Source organism: Adiantum capillus-veneris, chromosome 19 (assembly GCF_014529385.1).
Source record: "Adiantum capillus-veneris isolate H3 chromosome 19, ASM1452938v2, whole genome shotgun sequence".
NCBI lineage: Eukaryota > Viridiplantae > Streptophyta > Polypodiopsida > Polypodiales > Pteridaceae > Adiantum > Adiantum capillus-veneris.
This window is the reverse complement of record NC_140949.1, coordinates 63,400,810-63,422,170: the sequence shown is the minus strand read 5'-3', so window position 1 is coordinate 63,422,170 and position 21,361 is coordinate 63,400,810. Positions and strand designations below refer to the sequence as shown.

General features: G+C 43.0%; 1 pseudogene; it reads right to left on the bottom strand.

The window, feature by feature from the left end:
• Positions 1 to 17,997: 17,997 nt before the first annotated feature.
• On the bottom strand, positions 17,998 to 20,397 carry LOC147434147 (uncharacterized; annotated as a pseudogene).
• Positions 20,398 to 21,361: the final 964 nt, after the last annotated feature.

Here is a 21,361-nt window from a genome sequence, read left to right as displayed (position 1 = left end):
GTTCTTTCTACGTCTCTATAGCTATGATCTGTGACACTAATTTTCGTAGTGACATCCTTGTTCCTGAGATAGATATAGTCATAGCCCCAATCTTGCACCATTTTGAGCTGACGCACGAATGGTCTGCCCAATATGATGTCAAAATTGTTGTTCTCATCGAAATTCATAATAGCGAATGTGTGTTCATATGCAATTCCTCAAGAGGTTACTACAATCTGCTCCAAGATGCCTATGGGTCTTTTCAAATACCCATATGCCAATTGAAGTTTCATTCTCGTCTTTCTGAGAGCAGGTTTTCCCCATTTTTTCCACATGGCTTTGGTAGCTATGGCTATTCCAGTCTCGCTATCCAAAATTGCTATCGACTTAATCGCTTTGTACTCCACCAGTACAGTAGTATTTCCTTCTTCACCTTCACAATAATCCCCTACCTTGTTTACTGGTATTGGCTCATGTTTAGTTTGTTTCGAGGGTTGTGTCTTTAGTGTGCTTGGAGAAGCCTCGGGTGAAGGAATTACCAGCCTATTTTTTCCAAGTTTTTCTCGACCTTGTCCTAAAGATGTGGTCTCATATGCAGTACTCTGATAGAGTCAATGTACAATGGATAGGGGATGACATCAGCTCGTGAAGAGTTTTAGTATCCATCATCTTAGGATTGGCTTTTCATTGAGATGGGACTTTCCTTACCTCCGATCGAGTTTCATGGTTACCAATAAATGAAGGTAAAGTCTTCAACGACTGCGATTTACTGTCTTCCGATATTGTTGTGCCTGCATCGCCATACAATGATCTGATGTCATTTGGGTAGAGCTCATGCTCCAGGTGGACTTCTGGGATAGGAGCTGACAGAAGTGTGGCACTTCCATCTTTTCTATTCTTGATCTGTTCCCATAGCTCTTGAGGCCATTGTTCTTCTACCTCCAGAATTGGCAGTGGTACTTGAGAATACGTTCCATCTGTTGTATTGGCTAATACCCTCGTGTCCAATGGTGTTTTGTCTACAGGATTTGGTAGGTTATTCTTTTCAATTCCCCGCCCCTTTAACTCTTGAATCTTTTCTCGGAGTAGTACCTCGGTTTTTGGAGCCGTAGGAACTGATGGTTCTATAAGCGCTTGAGCGGCTTGGATGAGCTCCTTGCACATCTTTAGCCTCTCTTTCTCATAGCTTGGATGAGGGTACGTTAACCACCTATCCTCTTGGGTTTGGTTAGGCTTTAGCCTTGCCTCGTAAGATTTCAGAATTGTGTCCAAAAGTTCAAGCACCTTGTCTACCAAGACCGGCCCTCCTGATAGTAGATCCGATGGTTTTTTTATCTTGTTGTTGCCCTGAAGGTCTCTTTCCCTTTGAAGTTGTTCCTCTATTTTTGGCAATTTGGTTCCCAATGCCGTTTTTTTCTTTTATCTTTTGGCTTTCATCTTGTTTCATTTTGCCTTCCAGAATTTCCTAGGGATTCGGACAGACAAGTTTTCTATCTCTGTTTGGCTGGCTGGGACGTTCCTTGCTGCCTCATGTGCTTGAGCTCTAGTGACCGTGTTTATCGGAATGTTTGGTTCTGTTTCTGATCCACTTGAGCTTGGCACAATCTCCATTTTGTTCATGGTTGCTTTTCCTTTGTTTTTGGGATTTTTTGGATAGTGTGGAATGAGATGGTCGGTTGTGCATCCGTCACAGAATCCAAAAAGTTTCTCCCGTTCTCCTTTGTTTGGACAAACTCTAGCCCACCAGTGATCACCGCCACATTCATAACATGGTTCTACAGGTGGTGGAGAAGCTTGTGGAGCTCCCATCAATTGTCATGTTCTAGGAGGGTAGCCCCTAGGTTTATAGTCCTGATTTGCCATGAACATGAGCAGATTCTCATCGACCAAATAATGGTTTTTAGTTGGTTGTGCTATGTATGAGGGCTCGGACATCTCTTCCAGAATTATCCATGGATTATGTCCCTCTGGAGCATATGCATTCCCATCAAATCCACTCTCATAAGTATTGTCTGAATCTTCTCGGTGTGAGACTACTTGGACCATACTCTGATCAGAAGGTGGTTCTATGGGTTTAGAAATCCTTTCCACATCCCTATTTCCTAGGGTAAGGGAGGTTGATGTCCCAACACAGGTTGAGCTTTTTTCTGTCCCAAGATTGCATTATTTGGCCCTACTTGGTACCTTGGAGGGGGCAGAAGTTGTTGTCCCCCATGTGGTCTGTATTGTCTCTCTCTAACATAGTTCCGATTATAGAAACATTCGTGAGTTTCATGGTTTGTCCATTTTCGTTCTGTAGCACACCATTTCAATATTCACTGTGCATTTACTCCTGGCCTTTGTTGAAGGTTGCACCACTGGGTTGGATGATCTCATCCACAAGGATCGCATTTTTTGGGTGGGCGGTTGTCGCGTGTTTGGGTTCGTCGTGCTTCCTTGGTTTATCCTCCTGATTACTTCCTCAATCATTCGATCAACATCCGGCACAGTTGGGTTTTGCCCTCCCAATTTTGTTGTGGACTCACTAGTGGTTGAAGAGGGGCTCCTCGTCCCCTGATTTGTGTCTTCAGCACCTCCCCATATGCATTGCAGTTATCTACAAGATACAACGCCTCTTTTGTGACTTGCTCAAAAGTTACACATACCTTCAAGTGCAAGTCCTTTTTGAGCGTGTCATTTCGCAATCCTTCTATGAAAAGGACTGATAGTCTTTCATCCTGAGGTAGTTCTTGAGCAAGGCATCTTTCTATGTACCGCTTGAAACGAAGAGATGACGCTTCCTTCACTTTTTCTTTTTCCTTTTGCCTAAATGCATAGATCTGGGAGACAATGTTATGCTTGATCCCCCTTTTTGAGAATTCGTTAGTGAATTCTCGGAGAAGTTGCTCAGTACTTGGGAATTCCAAGCTGTTTAATGGTTGGAACCAAGTCAAGGAAGTACCTTCTAATGTCAACCCAAATCCTTCATATTGAGTGTGGAAATCAGTTACCTGTTCCGCTCTCAACACTTGTTTGAAGATTGAAACATGGGCATGCGGATCTTCGGATCCATTATACTTTTTGGGTATGCATTTTGCCACCTGAGATGGTCCCATACGTCTCTCCTCTGCAATCATTCTAACAACTCTTGTTCCACCTAGTGTGGCTTCTCTAGGTTCATAATCTCCTCTTGGTACTAACAGTGGTATCCTATCCGCTATATGTTCATCAAGTCGATCTTGTGTAATAGTCGGAGGGATTCCAGTGGTGTAAGTGATATCAGGAACAGTATTGCTCCTATGTGTGTTCATGGAAGCCCTAGACGTCGTCGATCCTAAAGGTTCAGTTTTTGGGACTCGTTCATGTCCATAAGAGGCTGAAAGCATGGGTTGGTGGTGCAAAAAATAGTGTCCTTGACACCTCTTGTGAGGCACTCTTGGATGGTGTTTTGTTGGCAGTTTTCACCAGCCAAAAGATAAATATTTAATATTTCTAAAGGTGTTGTGCCAACCACTTTAACGGTTCTTGATTTAGTCGAATGCAAGACTCTCTAGCTACCCCTTCAGCAGTCTACGAGCTCCCTCTCTCTCTCTCTCTCTCTCTCTCTCTCTCTCTCTCTCTCTCTCTCTCCCCCTGCCCCCCCTTGCAAGAAGAAGGAAAATTGCAGCAGGAACTTGTAGAGGGACCTTGTGGAGAATTGTCATAAGGTGTAGAGACTATGGTCCAAGAGATTTAGATGGAGATGTTGCAACATGAGATTGGCCAACAGGTTGTGTCCGAGCAGCAGTCTCCGCTCGATTGTCACCTTTTGAGGAATGTCGATTTCAGCAGTTTGGGAGAGCACGTTCCGCACCAGCAACAACCTCCACACAATTGCCATGTTGGATGGCCTGCCATTGCTTGTGGTGTTGGATGTTTTGAAGAGAGGATTGTGCATGATGAGCCACCTCCAAGTACACTGCAGGGCTCTGAGTACTTTCAGCAGCACGCGCAATACAATCCACTTCATGATGACATGACTCACAATTACCACAAAAATGACTCAGTCACAATTCGCCATTAAGGTGATGCAAGAATATTGGTCTATGATGAAAAGAGAGAGCCGTAGGAGACAACAAGAAAGTGATGCATCAGGTTCAAGGTCAACAGAAGATGTGAATCAAGTTTGCATGAAAGTCTCAAAATGCTGGCAGGAAGCAACAAAAGGCATGACTAGCGATGCTAATAAAATCGCCTTTCAATGTCTTCTATGACTACCAGCTTTTAGACGTTTGCATCATGCATCTGAGAAGTCAATACTATCCAATATTCGAGGCACAATTACTAAAGTCAAAGCATCCATGTCTAAAGAGGAGCTGAAGATTAAAAGAGCTATCTGCATGATGTTAAGGAGATCCATCAAGTTCTATTAGCAACTCCAAGATGGCGAGATTTACTGGATTGCATCGGCGAAACTTTGTAGCAGCCAATTCGTGGTTAAAACAGGCTGAGGTTGGCGCATTTCCTTTGCAATTATGTAGTCGTCAACTACCTCAAAGTTCCACCATCACACAAGCGACAAAAGACCTTGTTTTTTCCTTTTGGCAGACATAGACAAGAGTGTCGCCAAACAAAAAGGATGTGTGTCAAAAACGATTGGGCAAAAAATCTTACATAAAGCATCCAATACATTTGCTTGATGATTCACAGGTATGCTTCTAAAGTTTTATAGGTATGAACTTTGGATGTAGAGAAAGTCATAGAGTTCCTTTTAAAGGTAGTCATGGAAGTACCATGATAGTACAAAAGGCTCTTTAGGTACTCTAGATCTTTGAAAGAGTCTAGAATACCTCACAAAGGTAGTCTTGAAAGTACCATGCGAGTCTAAATGGGTTCTCTAGGTACTTTGGAGGTAGAAAAAGTTCATAGAGTTCCTTTCAAAGGTAGTCATGGAAGTACTATGACAGTAAAGAAGCTCTTTAGTCCTTTGGACCTTTGAAAGAGTCTAGAATACCTCGCAAAGGTAGTCTTGAAAGTACCATAGAGTTCTTTTCAAAGGTAGTTATTTACCATGAGAGTGAAGAGGTTCTCTAGGAACTTTGGTAGCAGAGAAAAGTCACATAGTTCCTTTCAAAGGTAGTCATGGAAGTACCATGATAGTATAAAGGCTCTTTAGGTACTCTGGAACTTTAAAAGTGTCTAGAATACCTCGCAAAGGTAGTCTTGAAAGTACCATGCGAGTTTAAATGGGTTGTCTAGGTACTTTGGAGGTAGAAAAAGTTCATAGAGTTCCTTTCAAAGGTAGTCATGGAAGTACCATGATAGTAGAGAGGCTGTTTAGGTACTCTGGATCATTGAAAGATTTTAGAATACCTCACAATAGTAGTCTTGAAAGTACCATAGAGTTCTTTTCAAAGGTAGTCATGGAAGTACCATGATAGTAAAGAGGTGCTCTAGGTACTTTGGAGGTGGAAAAAATCATTCAATACCTCACAGAGCTTCTACTTTGATGGGTTTTACTTTGAAAAAAGTCTGAGCCTCTGATGGGTTTTCTTTTTTCTTGCACAAGGTGAGCTTTACAAGAGGTTCCCAATACAATATCCACACATCAAGATCTTACTCAGATGTTTTGAGGGATTGAACCTTGGTTTGTTCGTATGTTGAAGGACCGTTACATGTGCTGCTGAATTGCTCATATTCAGATGATATATCTCAAGGAAGCATTCAACCACATGAGACACAGTAAGACAGGCATGCACGGCAATGCGTGTGGCTGCATGTGTGCTATATGATTTCCAAAAGAGGCTCCAAGTAAGTGTGAAGCTACCACGTACACATACACTAGTGTAAGCACATTGACTGAAAGTGTGTTATGTGAAAAACCAATGGACTCCGCATTTCATAATTTGCCTTGCTTGAAGGGAGAATGTCCTCAATGTGGGTCAAAGAGATTAATGCTTTGTCCAAACGAAACGCTTGAAAGTGCAGCCCAAATTTTGGTTAAGGTGTTTGAAGACGTTGCCTCAACCCATTCTCAAGGCAAGAAGCGCAAGGATCTTTTGGTGAAGGAAATGGGATGCAAGGATTTCACAACTTTTCTTTAAAAGCATCTGACCACTTACATCCGACACAATTTTATTGCCCGGTGGCAATCTTAGCAGCTCAAAGATTGCATTCATAGGTTTCCTAGAGATGTAGTGGTCTCTGTTATTGACTTTGCAGAAAATTAATCATTTAAGGAGCAAAATGAAATCTATTCAATGCATTGGTACTCTTCACAAGTCACCATCTTGGTGCACATTACATACATTCGAGACGAGAAATACCAGGTGTTAAAATGTACACATTTTTACATTTCTGATGACAAAGATCATGACACGCTCTTTGTGCAACATTGCTTGCAACTACATAGTGTTTGGCTTCAAAATCAGGGATTCAACTTCTTGAAGCGGCACTAGGTGTGGTCAGATGGATGTGCTGCTCAATTCAAGTCATCTAGACCGTTCTTCTTTGTTTCAAGGCACGCCAGGTTTTATTCCACCTCTGATGAAAAGTTTCCAGAAATTTGTTTTTGCCAAGCATTGAAGGTGGGTCATTGTTTTAGGTACTACGGTTTGACTGGCATTGAAATGTTGTGGAGTTTCTTTGCCTTGGGCCACGGCAAAGGGGAGCATGATGGGGCAGGGGGACAATTGTTAAGAGGGCTTTAACACATGAGCAGTTAAAGGCTGATGCATGGCACATGAAGTGTGCCAAGGATGTTGTTGGCTTCTTGAAGCATAAATTTAATGATGAAAGTGGTCACACAGGGGTGAATCGGATTTTTTGGGAGGTCCAAGCAACTGAGGTGCCAAGGGAGAAGAAGTGGAATTGCAAGCGAGTTGAAGGCTCATGATCAATACACTGTGTCAATGGATACTCCAAGAGTGACAAGTGTGCACTCTGTTGCACACTTCTCTCTTGTTTTTGTGAATTTTGTATGTCCCAGCATTGGAGGGGATGCTTGAACAACACACATGTTGAGAATTGGGAGTATCTAACCCTTGAGGCATTGGATGGTGGCAATGCAGAAAATGAATATTTTAGCGATGACGAAGGATTAGATCTGCCGATGTATGGTGGGCACCATGACGCAATTAGTGATGCTCTATGTATCGGTGATGCCTTTGCCGCCAATGCCAATGAAGATGGAGCTGACTTCTACCTTTTGAGGTGCTCATAGGAGAAATACAAAACAGCAAGAGCCTTGAGTGATTCTTGGGGAAACATACTTTCTACAGGGAGCTATTTGGTTGAGGGATACTATTACGAGCTAGTGGAAGGTGTTGAACATATCTATTACATGCTTGCTAGTCAACCAAAAGTGCTTCTTGCATCACGCTTAGTTAGATCGATTAAGATACCCTTGGAATCCTTAGAAGGAGAGCCACATAAGTTTAAACTCACTGCAAAAGTATACAAAAATGTGTACAACAGTATGCCAATAGTGATATAGGTTTCTGCCCAAGTAACTTGTAGAAGTACCAGTAATTAGCTTCAAAGTACCATGCAGCTATTCCACAGGTGTTTTTTGTAGGAGCCTATCATAGGTTTCAAAACCTCTTGCAGGCCAGTCCAAACAAGCACTTGTAAACGCTTTTGTCTACTTGAGTGACAAAAATAGCATTTCAATTCTGAAACACAAAGTACCAGTCTGCCAGCCTAAAGTACCTTACCGGTAGTTCACAAGCACTTCTATTAAAATATGTAGGAAACAAGCACTTCTAAAAGTTTATCTACCGGCCCAAAGTACCTTTAAGGTAGTCCTCAAGTGGTTTCTGTATGTTAAGATATGTAAGTAACAAGCACTTGTAAAACTTTTTGTATGCCATCCCAAAGTACCTTATAGGTTCTTTACAAGTCTGACAACCAAAAGTACCTTACAGGTAGTTCACAGGTGGAAATTGTCTTAAACTATGTAGGAAACAAGGACTTGTAAAAGTTGTTGTATGCCAGCCCAAAGTACCTTTAAGGTAGTCCTCAAGTGGTTTCTGTATGTTAAGATATGTAAGTAACAAGCACTTGTAAAACTTTTTGTATGCCATCCCAAAGTACCTTATAGGTTCTTTACAAGTCTGACAACCAAAAGTACCTTATAGGTAGTTCACAGGTGGAAATTGTCTTAAACTATGTAGGAAACAAGGACTTGTAAAAGTTGTTGTATGCCAGCCCAAAGTACCTTATAGGTAGTCCTCCGGTGGTTTCTTAAATAACAATCTGTTAATCTTTGGTATGCCAACCCAAAGTACCTTACATTATAGCTGTCTTAAATTGGGAAACAATAACAGAATCAGAAAAATAACAATTCAATGCTTGGACACTTAAACAGTCTTAAACTACTTGAATCAGAAAAATAACACTTCAATGTTGGGACCCCGCTGGGACACAAAGACAACGCATCCAACCAGTTGGAATATATTACATCTTCATCAATTTGACATCAAGTCATTATATGAGTTATGATGGCAATCAAAATGAGGCCAAAAAATTGGTTTCCACATGGAAAGTAGCATATAAATATACAAGGTTCTGGCACGGGTTTAGTTTAGTTACAAAAGGTACATAAAGGATCTGTCATCCTAAAAAAAGAAAGGGACGTCATCGTCGCTTGCACTCTATGGGCATGAGTTGTGGCCCACATAAGTACGCATCATACGATGTCTTTTCAAACCCTTTTGCAATTGCTGTTAATACATAATTGTCATCATCAGTAGGTTTTGATTTGCTGAATGTGTCTGCCAAGGCATGGCAATCTGTAGCATGCTGTCATCCTTCTAGCCAGGCCTTTAGATCTTTTGACAAGTATTGGTTGGAGTGGTGCTCAATACCAGGCACTATGATGTAAGTACCACAGGGATTATAATGACATTTATAGGAACTGTTGTCAAAGGACATTGTAGGTATCATACCGCTGCAACTTTGCCAAAAAATTCTGCAATACCTTGAAAAATATTGGTCTTCCACCACCAAAACAGTAACTGCCCACATCACATAGCTGATGTCCAACCGAGCTTAGTGTAGGGCATATCCCCGGCAACGGCGCCAAAAATGTGCGCTCCTTGCCGCACTGTCGAAGCAAGGGACTTGCCAATACACCGTGTGCGAGCCACAAATGGCTCGAAGCACACAACAAGCCTAAACTAGCAAGCTCAAGAAAACAAAGGGTGTGTCACTCACCGCTCTACGCTCGCCTTCGTGGTGGATTCCTCGCCGCGATGAAGAAGAAGCTGCAGTCGTGCCGCGCTCAACCGCTTCGCCGCCGTCGTGCCTTCGTAATGCTCGATCGCACACACACTCTTCCTCTCTCTCTCTCTCTCTCACACACACACAAGGAGGTGAAGAAGAAGAAGATGGAGATGGAGCAAGAGCACTCTTCAATTGCACAAATGAGAGAATGAGTAAAAATTAGGTTTAGTTGGCTTTTATAGGAGCTCACCCCATTCACACTTGGGCGCCCATGCTTAGCCAACTAATCCCTTGAATGTCCAAGTTAAAGTGCGCCTCTCATCGGCGATCACTCTACCTTTCCCTATTGGACCGACAAGCCCGGTACCTGACTCTAAATAATACAACGTTTATAGATCATAGGGTGTCCGTGTGCCGTGCGGGTTAACATGCCCCCCTTCCTGATGTAGATTCCGTCCTCGGAAGCTATTGAGTTGAAGCTGGTTCGTCGAGGTGGAAGAGCATTTGAGATGAATGTCCTTAGCCTTCTTCAGTCACTGCAAAATCAAACAACATTGGCACAGTAATTGCATTCTCTTAAAAAGCATATGCAGTTTTAGGTAGACACATTGATTGGTCAAAGAATTTCAAACAATTTGGTAGCAATGAACATTAAATTGCAATGTAATCAAATGCATAAACAGATGTAAAGGTAAAAAATTAAACAAGTCTGGGGTCGCTAATTTGACGGTCGAAAAGCACTAGAGATCGAATATTAATACCATGGGTAAGCTTCTTAATTTTCTGTGGTCAATTAAGTTGTTTAATCGCGAGAGCCAAGTGTTCATGTTCGAGGGCTGACTAGAGGCTATATCTAGAAAACCTTGTAGTTAAGCTACCATAAAAGGAATTTCTCATGAAATCATCGCCTGACTGATTACTTTTTCTTTGACCCCCCAAGGTCTTTTCACATTGATTCAATTATGATGTGTGTGCTTATTTTGTATGCCTTGGGTTTTTTGCTTTTCAAGGAAAAGCGCCCACACTGGGAACCTCTAGGGCTCTAGTACCATAGGCGATACATGTGAGTGAAGTACCAAATCAAGCAGTGATTTCTCTTCCAGCTTAAAATTTTACATTGTGGCACTTTGATTTTTTGTTTGTTCATTTTCAGCATTTAAATTTTGTAACTTTGGGGGGCCATATAACACTGTTACCCTCCCCAGGCTCATCACATTAGTAAACTCCCTTTATAATACTTAAGCTAAAGGTCACTAGGGTTAAGCCCACTAGAAAGCCCTAGTACATTTCATACAATGCTGCCTAAATCGGATTAAGAACCTAAGTAACCATTGTTTATTAGGAAGGCATTCCCCATGGTATTAAGAGAAGATTTCTAATACCTAGCTTGGTCAAACTAGCTTAGTCGGACTGCTTGATTTTTACACCTAAACAAGTGATTATGACAAAAGATTGCATTGAATTAAATGTTTGATACTAAGCCAATGCACTGAATATTATGCTACCAATCACAATCAAAGCAGACAATCATAGATGCAAAAAAGATAAGGGCAATGCTAATGGACAAGAAACACCTGTTTGTGTTGATGGTCGCGCTTGATTTGAAGGTTCCATGAAGGTCCAAATCCTATCAATAGCAACACGCTCCTGTACACACTATGAAACACAAACAATACCTCTAGGAGGCACATCAGTGGGAAAAGAGAACTTGTCTAATCACTCAACTCTAAAACAGAAACACTCCTATCGTACTAATCTTACCTACCCTCCATCACTCAAGTGATGAGGATCAAAGGTGTTTTATGGCATAGGTTTCTGTTTCACTGTACCAAATGTGACATGTGTAGGTCTGAGTCAATGTTTTGACTTTAATGTGCATACTCGTTTGCTAATTGCTCTTGCTCTTTTTTTTTTTTTTTGTGAGTATAAAGCTTTATATGTACATTCCCTAAGATTGGAATTGAGAGGTCGGGGAAAAAGGTTGAGAGGGAAACAAGTGAATGATGGATGTCCACAAACACTCCCCCCTTCCTTGGGTAGATCATACCGTTTGAAATGAGCTTATCACCCTTTGAAACCAATTGTTCCAGTTGGTAATAGGTGAGGATTTTTGCCAGTAGTTTTCTATTACCCTAGGTGCCTCGTCAAGTTGCAAGGGTGGTAAGGTACTCTCCCAGGATCGAACTTGAAGTGGTTCATTAGGTGATTCTTGAACACTGGGAGGTGTGGATTCTTTTGTAGCTTCATTGAGGTCCACTACTATAGATGGAGGCGGTGTAGAAGCTTTTACCTCTATGGATGTATTACATGAGGAGCTAGAATCTTCATGGGACTCCCCCCTTCCTGAGCTAGGTGGAACAAATCGTTCTTTCTTTGGTACCCAAACTAGCTCGGGAGCGGGTGTGTAGCATTCTGTGATTTTTTTCTTTCCACGATCATTGATTCGTTTTGGAGCTACGGGATTGGGCTCACTTGGGTCAGGTGATAGGTAAGAGCACAATCTACGTTTTGGCACCCAGATTTGATCATTTCCTTGATAGTAGCCTTGGGCTTCCAATAGTCGTTTAGGGATCCATCGCAACATTTTCTTACTTTTCTTGGAGCGAGTGGTACATTTCTTACAAGGCTTCTGTTTTTTAGCACTAGCTATGGTCACTAAAGAAGCTTTAGGGACCCACTTGTATGTTTTCTCTGTTACATTAGGATGAGTCTTGTCGGAAGCGATATGCATTGCTTGTAGCATATTTAAGGGTATAGGCATTTCATCCCCCTCAGGTGTTACCCAGGTCGTCCCCCTATTTCCCCAAGTGTCTATGGTTGATGCTAGGTGGACCCAATCCACATTGTCCGACTCAGTCATACCCGGTAACACATCCATGTAAGGAGAATCTTGGCCAATGTCTGTATCCTTCTTACAAGTGTAACAATATTGTAGTGGGGCCGAGTGAACTGTGGTGTCAGAGCGATGATCAATAATGGTTTTACTCCCTAAGGGGTGTACCTTACCAGTCACCAAATCCACTCTAAGGACAGAGTCTTGAAATTGCAAATAGACATGATTTTTAGACCAATCGTGAACCATTTGTGCTTCCCTCATGAATGGTCGTCCTAAAATCATTTCATATGACATAAGGTGGTTAGAGAAATCCATTACAATGAACGTATGTCGTACCTTGTGTCCTAGAACTTTGATCTTAAGATCCTTGAGCATCCCCATAGGTTTGGCTATGGTACCATTTGCCATCTTTACCACAATGTTAGTAACACTGAGGCGGGGTTTTCCCATGGATTCCCAACAATCTTTTGTAACGATGCTAACTCCCGCACCACCATCAAGAATTCCCTTTATAGTTAATCCCTTGGTAGTGATGGGTAGGGTCGCATTAGACTCGTCGCCTTCAAAATACTGCCCTAATTCGTTAATGGGTACCTCGATCACAGACTCGTGTCCATCTAAGTCAAGTGATTGCACATGATTTTCCTCATCAATCATAATCGAGTCAGGCCTATTTGGTTGCGCAAACTGCGGTAATCCCGTTCGTAGCTCTCCGTTAAGGAATGCTCGAAGTGCAAGGAATAACTCAGGATCTCCATACAGCTTTGCTATGATCGTGGTTCGGACCTCAGAAGACATGAAGTCCACTAGTTTGGCAACATTCATTGGCGTTTTGCAGGGTGTAGGTCCTTGACTAGGAACTGGTGAGGATGGAATCTCATATTCCTCAATGGGATCAGGTATTCCTTCGTTAAACATCCTTTCCAACAAGAAAGGTGTATGCTCACTTTCTGATGTCCCGTCCTCACTCCCTTCTTGGATGATACTAGATATGGCTAACAGTCTATGGTTCATGTGGGGTGGATGAACTTGCGTGGGAAACACTGTGTCATGAATTTTGACCTGCATGGGTTCTGGTTCTAGTTTCCTTTGAGTCTCCTCCACTAAACCTCTTAGATGTTTCACCTGCTCAATCTCGTCTACTGGGTTTGGGTACGTCCCAATCTTCTTTTTACGATTCTTCCCTTTTTGCCCCTGCGGTTTATCTTGGGGGTCTTGGATTGGATTTGGAAACACTTGTGGTGTTTTCAGAGGCTCTTTATGGTTTTCTCTCATTCGGTTTTCATTTGGTTCCATGTTACGGTTTTCTTTGTCGGTCTTTCCCTTTGTGGTATTGGTTCTAGTCTCCATTGTCTCGACTGAATCTGAATCATCCTCGAGGTCATTCATATACACGGGGTCATCTCCTGTTCCTATGTTTGTTTTGGAACTTGGCTTTGAATTTTCCGTATTCTGCGACTTCTTCCTTCGTGTCTTCTTTTTCTTTGCTTGGATAACTGACGCGGTATCTCTCTCTTCGAGGATATGTCCTGGCCCTTGAAGCATGGACCGTGTAATTGCATAAGCGGGTGCGACGGGTGGTATTGGCGATGTCACACTAGCAATTTCGACCAAATTCAGGGGTGTGATTTTAGGCGCATTTGGGTTATAGGGGCATTGGGCAATCAAGTGATCTATGCCACAACGATTACATGTGAGTATTGGCATTGCAGACGTGCTCCCTTGATTCATTTGCATCTGTGTAGCATTCTTTTGCAGCCTAATAGGGCACTCCGCTACTCGATGTGGTCCACCACACTCGTAGCATTGAAGAGGTGGCCTCCTAGCCTGGGTGTTGATATTTTGACCTCTGGATGCGAGAGCAGCAGCTTGATAAACCGGCTTGACTTGTCCCCAACAATCTTCCATGTAGTATATAGGACATTCTTCCAATGTATCAAGTCCGTAGGCAATACTAGTGTCTATTTCCTCCTCACAGCCATCTGCATAAGCATTAGATGGCTCGCAACCCACTTGGTTCATAGGGGCGACTCTTGGATGCGGGGGCTGCGGTCCTAGCACAGGAGGTGGTAGCGGTGTAGCTTGTACAACATTTTGAGATCTAGGGACCATGTGTTGCGGTAGTTGCTGAACAGGTGGAGCAGGCATCAATACAGGAGCTCGAGGTGCATCCGTCCAGGCTACAGATGGTCTATTTGCCATCATACATTTGATCATTAAACAATCCTTAGCTTGGTGACCATACCTACCACATGCGTTGCAAGTTCCATTAAATTTTACTCTAAACGTAGGGCACTCACTAGTGCTATGTGGACCTAAGCAAATGGAACACCATTGTTGCTCCCTTCTTGGATACATGTGACTATTTTGAGGGGGTCGATTATCCTTAAGAGACTCTTGGATTGCCTTGGTGAGGTCTGTCAAGAATGTCTCAAATACCTTTGTCTCATTGGCAATGGGCTTTGCAGGCATGGGTTCATACTCAATGGCTTGTGAGCTAGTGGATCTCGTGTCAGTAGACACCCTCATGCCTGCTATCATCAAGTTGTCCTCTAATTGGATTGCATTGGCAGTGACATCTTCCCAGGTTGTGATACCTCTAATCACTAGTCCATTATAGATTCCTTCATTCCTCAACCCTCGAATGAATCGATCAAGCAGTTGGTTATTGTTGAAGCGCTCATTTACAGGGCAGCGAGAGTTTAAGTGCTTTAGACGACTAATGAAGTCCCTTACTGACTCTCCTTCCTTACGTTCAGCCTTCTGTAGCTGAGATGCTACACCCCAAAGCACACCTTCTCGTATGTACTCCTTTAGAAACAACCTTCGAAGGGTAGGGTATATTGTTTTCTCGTCCACCCTTAGGGTCCTATACCAATCTCCAGCCTTCCCACTTAATGTCAAGCTTAAGGCATTGCACTTATGTAGTTCGTTGCGTTCCCCTAAGGAATCACATACTTGTTCAAACACTTCAATGTGTTTTCTAGCATCTTCGTCCCCATTGAATTTTTGCGTGAGTTTGGCAATTTGTACTGCCTTACTTCTAGGCTCTCTATCAGATGCGTGACGCATATTTTCCGCGATAGATCGACCTATGGTTTGAGCAAACGCTGCCAAGTCACCTATGTGAGGAGGCAGGGCCGGTGGAGGTACTCTTGGAATCATATGTGGGAGGGGAACGGGTACCGGTCTTGGCATATGTGTGGATGATGCAGGATATGGAACATAACCGGGCATAGGTCCACTCGGATAAGAGCTAGGGAGCGGCACTCGAGGAGCATAAGCAAGTGGTACAATTGGAGGTGTGGGGGCCATGTGTGCATAAGGGGCTAGAGACACATATGGTCGAGGCCCCATATTAGGTACTACAACACTAGGTAGTGGCACTGCGCTAACCGTAGATGTCATCGGTACATTCTCTGTCAGGCTTATCCCTGGAGTGAGCACTATGTTTTCCTTAATAGAGGGTTGAGCCAAGTTAGGGAAGCTAAAGTTTTCGCTCGGAGGCTCAGATTGCATAGAGACCCCAGGTGAAATGACGTAAGATGGGTCCATGGGGCTCATTAGAGGAGTCTCCATTTGTGATAGAGTAGGCTGTTGAGCCTTGCTCGTATCCAGAAATCTCATGGGGCCAGTTGAGAGTATATTTACCCCTCGGTTTTGCCTTTCTGATTGAATAATGCCATGGATAACATTACAGATCATTTTCTGTTGATCTTCGATGCTCGTGGCACTAGAGGTGGATTGTACAATCTCTATCCATCCTACATGGTAGGCGTGGCCAGAGTGTAGATCCGTCAACACCTCAGTGTGGAGGTCGTATGTCCAATGATCATTAATGAACAATCCTTCTAGAGTCGACGTGTTAACGGTTTCTTGTGAGGTAGAAGCAATGTTGCTCCCCGTGGTTTTACTTGCCACCAACGGTACTCTAGAGGGAACTTCTGAAGGAGGCAGCTCAACAGGGCCTTCTTGGTAAGAAGTTGGCAGGATATCCACATGGACACTCTTTGGGGGTGTGGGGTCCACGTGCGATGTGAAAGGAGAGTCCACTTCCCCACCCCCTTCGTGTGCTTCATTTGCATCAGGTTCCGAGCGAGTAGCTCTACCTAATGTTTCCATGAAACGGCTAAACATACTAGTACTAGGTTGTGGAGCTTCGGGAGGTGCATGGCCTTCTCTCTCAGTGTTTTGGTTAGGGTATGCTTCCATGATTTCTGAGTCGGAGGAGGAATCACTAGCGGCTATTTTAGGGTCTTGGGTGGTGCTACCTTGTGTCCCCGCTGAGGGTCTAGAGCTTATCGTGGATGGGTAATGGGTGTCCGTATGAACAGAGGCACCCTCAATATGCTCGTGTTCTAACACTCGCCCAGAGCGTAAGTGCATGTGCTTTTGATACCCTAAGGTGTCAAAAAGCTGCTCTAGGAGGCCTTGTGACTAGTTTTTAGCGTGTTTTTTGTTTGTTTTTTTGCTAGATTTTTTAGAGCGTGTCGTGGAATGGGCCGTGTGATAGCTCGAAACGAGCGTATCGGTGAGAGGGTCGTGCCGTGCTTTACAGCCCTCCGTTTGGTCACTCTATGCCCTCGGAATCCCTAAAACTGTCAATTTCCAGTAGGGAACTAGGCCCAAACTAGAAAGTCTAAGGGTGCAAGTGGGAAGAGAAAGGAGGAGAGTGGAGGACTTGTCCCACATACTCTCATTCTCTCTTGAGGGAGTAGGGTATATATATAAGAGTGAGTCTAGTATATATCATAAGACTGAGGACTGGGGCCTGGGCTTGGGCTTGGGCTTGGGCTTGGGCTTGGGCTTGGGAAAATGATCCCGATCTATCTTTTATACAAACCAACCCGTCCGTTTTAAGAGTCACGTTTTTTATTTTCGAAAAATTTCGCCGCCCGCTCACTCGCGTTTTTAATTTCCGATTTATTTTTTTTTTCAGAATTTTTTTTTTCTTTTTGGTGCAGAAAATACAGAAATTGAAAACGCAGATATGTAAAAATTGCAGAAAACGCAGATATGCAGAAATTTCAGAAAACGCAGAAATTGAAAAAACGCAGATACGCAGAAAATTGAAAAACGCAGAAATGTAAAAATTGCAGAAAATTGCAGAAATTGCAGAAAATGCAGAAATTGCAGAAAATTAAAAAAACGCAGAAATGCAGAAAATTGAAGAAATTGAAAACGCCGAACTTGAAAATGCAGAAATTGCGGAAATTGAAGAAACGCAGACAATAGCAGAAATTGATACTTGACAGCAAATGTAGAAAACGCAAAAAACAGAAATCTCCACACACTCCTTCCCTGCCTTTCCTATGATAGAAATTGCACCACAAGGAAGCGTAAAGTGCTAACCGAGCTTAGTGTAGGGCATATCCCCGGCAACGGCGCCAAAAATGTGCGCTCCTTGCCGCACTGTTGAAGCAAGGGACTTGCCAATACACCGTGTGCGAGCCACAAACGGCTCGAAGCACACAACAAGCCTAAACTAGCAAGCTCAAGAAAACAAAGGGTGTGTCACTCACCGCTCTACGCTCGCCTTCGTGGTGGATTCCTCGCCGCGATGAAGAAGAAGCTGCAGTCGTGCCGCGCTCAACCGCTTCGCCGCCGTCGTGCCTTCGTAATGCTCGATCGCACACACACTCTTCCTCTCTCTCTCTCTCACACACACACACAAGGAGGTGAAGAAGAAGAAGATGGAGATGGAGCAAGAGCACTCTTCAATTGCACAAATGAGAGAATGAGTAAAAATTAGGTTTAGTTGGCTTTTATAGGAGCTCACCCCATTCACACTTGGGCGCCCATGCTTAGCCAACTAATCCCTTGAATGTCCAAGTTAAAGTGCGCCTCTCATCGGCGATCACTCTACCTTTCCCTATTGGACCGACAAGCCCGGTACATGACTCTAAATAATACAACGTTTATAGATCATAGGGTGTCCGTGTGCCGTGAGGGTTAACACTAGGCAGCAAAACACAGAGCATGGTATGCATGACCAAATGCTAGCGTGTATGCAGAAACCACATGGGAGCCATAAATGCAAGACCACGTGCAGCACATAGTCCTGGAATAAAGAATGTAGCCTGCAAGTGGCTCAAGTGCTGGCCAGTTGTTGGAAGCAGTAACATTGTGTCACCAGCCTTCACCTGCTCCAACATGCTCTCACAAAAGTTGATCTGTTGCACACACGTACTCGCTGATGCTTCCAAGTCAGTCACTTCTTTCCGCATGACAAATGAAGAACAAAAGGCCCATAGGGATTAGATATGAGAAGCACCATTACAGCCAAAAGTACCATGACAAGTACCTTTAACAAAAAAAACTACCATAAAAAAGTACTTTGGACACTCCAAAAAACAACCTAGGTGTTTAAAAATACCATTGTAGGTAGAAAAGTACCTTGGACACTACCACCATAACAGAAAACTGCCATTCCATTAAAAAAATCAAGGCAAAAGCTTTTACCATAACAGGAAAGACTATCATGATAAAAAAAGCCACCATGACCAAAAACAAAGTATAATGATAGGTTTCTTGGAAACTACACACTAATTAGCAATGACCGTACAACCACCTTGGTAGAAAAAACTACCTTTACAAGTACCTTGGGCACAACCACCATAGCAAACAAACTTCCTTAAAGAAACAATCAACCATTGCAGAAAAAACCATGAAAAAGTACCTTGGGCACTGCCACCATAACAGAGATGGCTTTCCAAAAAACTTCTAGGGTAATGACATATACCATGGATAGTAGAAAAGTACCTTGAGCACTACCACCATAGCAAAAGAAAAGAACCATAGCAAGAAATATTGCCATGAAAAAAACACCACCATGATAAAAAAAAGTACCATGATACGCATTTTGGCCATTACATGATACCTGGAAAAATAGCCATGACCCCTGCACCTGTCATGGTAGAAAAAACTACCATGACAAGTACCACAATAATAGACAAACTTCCATGGAAAAAACAAACACTCATAGCAAAAATAACCACCATGGAAAAGTACTTGGCCAATCTCAGTGTAACAAAAAGAAAGCCATGTTAAAAGAAACTACCATGCCAAGTACCTTGGGTACTATTACCATGATAGAACCCCACAATAGAAAAAACTACCATGTCAGGTAGGTTGGGCACTTAGCACCATAACAGAAATAACTGGCATGACAAAGACAACCATCTAAATAGAAAAGAGTACCATGTCAAGTACTTAGGGCATTACCACATAAACAGAAATAGCTAGCATGGCAAAAAAAACCACCTAAATAGAAGAGAGTACCATGTCAAGTACTTAGGACATTACCACATAAACAAAAATCCTGTCTTGACTTGGTCGATACATACCTGGAGACGATCCACCTCATCTCTTATGTTCGAGCTGCTTGCATCGGCCCCAAGAGCTGTGAGTGCACTAGTTAGATCAGCCATCTTGCCTTCAATCACCAAAAATTCAGGGTCAGTATTGACAACTCCCTTCATGCTGGACCGCAATATCTAGAGCTCATGCAATTGCCCCTGAAGCACTTCCACGGCTGAAGATGTCCCTTGTATCTTCCACATATTTTGGTTCCTGTCTTGTAGCTCTACTCTTACATTATCCAATGTTGTGTTCAAAACCTTTAATGCATCCTTTTTTGCATCCAAGATCTGCTCCACATGTGCTTTTACTTGCCGGATTATGAAGGAGGTACTAGAGTGTTGCCAGATAAGAGAGCATTTTGACCACTTTTTTGACTTGCCCCGACATGGTCAAGACGAAGGGGCTGACGTGATGTCCCCTCATTATTCTCCAGCCAAATCTTTACTTTCTTGTCAATGCCACCCGGAAGCTTCTTGCAATGGTCCAAAACCTGTTCACGAAAAGCAGCCCATGCAACCTTTCAACGTGCAGGATCTTGCCGAGCAGCTGGGCATCGCTCGTACACAAACAACGTTGCAAACTTGTGTGTGATCTCTTTGTTGGCTGGCATGCTTTGGTAGACTTTGTGAAACAGTAACCTGCATTCGTCTACAAACTCAGGTTGCATCATATGCAAAAAGATTTTAGAGCCCTTCTCCCTTTTCTTCATGAAGATCGACAACCAATCCTGATCTGTGACATCATCCTCATCGAGGTGCTGGTAGAGCTTTCCCTACAAGCTTAAGACATACTCCTCATGCAACTCCTCTTGTGTGTAGAAGAATCAAGTTTTCTTGGGGTATTGAATCCTGCAGGAAGATCTTGCTGCAAACCACATTTGACATAGTAAACAAACATTGAAAGAACATTTCTACAATTGAAGAGACAGAGTTGATATGTACCAATGCTTTTGTCACCGATAGTTTCATACTTTATGCCCAATGTTGCGGAGCTCCTAGGATTGCTACTGGATGAAAGCATGCTAGCTGAACCACCATCAGCTCTGTTGCCATGGTGCACTTTTGCACTGGAGTCTTCATATCACTGTACAAACAAAAAAACACAATCCATGATTCACAATGTCCTCAAACAAACACATTGCTCAACCACAACAAAAGAGAGAGAGAGAGAGAGAGAGAGAGAGAGAGATTTTGGGGGGGGGGGGGGGGGGGGGGGATTACAATACCCAGTGAAGATTGAGGTCGCAGAGAGAGGGTAGGCGTCCACAATTCTTCCTTGCTTTGTCATGCAGGGTGAATGAAGATGGAGTAGCACGTGGGTAGCTTCCTGCTGTGTAGAATGGCATGCAACAGAAGTCAAAGTCACCCTCTACTCGTAAACAATGTTCAAAAAATGATGGCATTCTTGAAGTGGCGGCATTTTCCATTTCTTGCAATTTTCCACGTCCCCGATAAATTATTTGAAGGGAACAAATAAAACTTAAGAACTACTTCAAAAATCCTCCACCCTGGTTCTGAAGGGGCTCACGGGTACAGTCTCAAGTCTGGTGTGAGTAGTATAGTATTGGTGGAGTGGTCCTCCAAAATATGTATATCTCTCTAACTCCTTTCGATCCATTGGAGAGTACTTTTGGCCATACTTGTCCATTATGACCACCTAAATACTTTTGCCCTCCGTGTACGTGTAAACATACAAGTTTTTTCGGACTGTCAATTCTTTGATGCGTGGCTTGTCACATCTGTAATAGAGTGTTGTTCTCCATTATTGAACTTACAAAGCCCCACATATGTTTTGTCTGTGTTAAGGCACTCTGTGTCATTGGTGCGTCTGAGTACTGCGTTTTGTTTCTCCATTTTGGGTGGTGCATCATCCAGCTCATTATCTACCCTGTCCTTGGTGTTGGTCGTTTCCCATTTATCCACAATAAAAGGGTTATGAACCACCAGGTACATTACTCCCTCTCGGTCAAAATATCTATCCCCGTCATAATCAACATCTACA